The following is a 1,222-nucleotide window of genomic DNA, read 5'->3' on the forward strand; positions in this document are numbered from 1 at the left end:
GTGTGTTTATTGAGCGAAAACATCTAGAGCTCCACGAGGCTCCGGCAGGGGTGGTGGTGACCCCTGTTGTATTCTTTCGCCCCAAGTTTCTCTCACTCTTTCTTCCTGTTTCTTGAGCAACGCTGCGATGGACTGGCATCCCGTCCAGCTGGGGGGAAACACATACGCCATAGAAACTGGGCCCATGAGCCTAGCTAGGCTTTAAAAGGGCGCATAAATAAATATGTGTTTCATTTATTTGGCGATGATCTGTCGCCCATGGTCTCACGCTTATCAATTTTTACAGCCGGTTGTTCGGCAGGGAAACATTTGTTTGAAGTCGGTGAGGTAGGTGGAAAATATAACGCACACTAGCACGCGCGCGCGCGCACACACACACACGTTGACTTTCATATCTATGTATTGAATAATGAAACACACTCGCATGTGTGTATTTATGCATGTAGGTGTATATGAAAGATAATGGGTGTACTATTTTGCGTTTGTGTGTGTGAGTGAATACAAATACAAAAAACGGAACATGCTCGTTCTCGCGCTAGCGTACGAACAAACACACACACGTAGACTCATTATTTTTCATATACACGTACAATCATAAATACATACATAGTTGCTTACCAACCACATGGTTCCGGGTTCAGTCCCACTGCGTGGCACCTTGGGCAAGTGCCTTCTACTATGGCCTCGAGCCGACCAAAGCCTTGTGAGTGGATTTGGTAGACGGAAACTGAAAGAAGCCCGTCGTGTATATATATATATATATATATATCAAATGGAACAAAAACGCAATAGAGAACAATAGAACATTCGGACAAATAGACGATACAAAGGCAGACAGGAGAAGCAACAATTAGAAGGACAGGCCAAAAAAGACAGGTCATTCGTGGACTTCTTTCCTCAGACACGTTATCAGAAGTACTTACTGTTTCGGGCAGTTACACTTGAGACAGTTCGATCTGGTTACCTCCCAAAAGTCTAAGCTAAGAGCATTAGATTTTTTTGTAAGAAAGCTAGCGAATGTGTATGGCAACAAAGACAAAAAACGGAGAACATGGTACACAGTTACAAATACATACAACAAGAATATAACAACAGGTGTCTTTTGACTGAGAATGAATCAAATTGAGCTGGCATGTATGAAGAGAAAGGCTAAAGGCAGGAACATGGGAGATGGACATAAGAGGTGTTGGCGGTCGGCAGTCAGGCCAAGAAAGAAAGATCA

Source organism: Octopus bimaculoides, chromosome 8 (genome assembly GCF_001194135.2).
Source record: "Octopus bimaculoides isolate UCB-OBI-ISO-001 chromosome 8, ASM119413v2, whole genome shotgun sequence".
Taxonomy (NCBI): domain Eukaryota; kingdom Metazoa; phylum Mollusca; class Cephalopoda; order Octopoda; family Octopodidae; genus Octopus; species Octopus bimaculoides.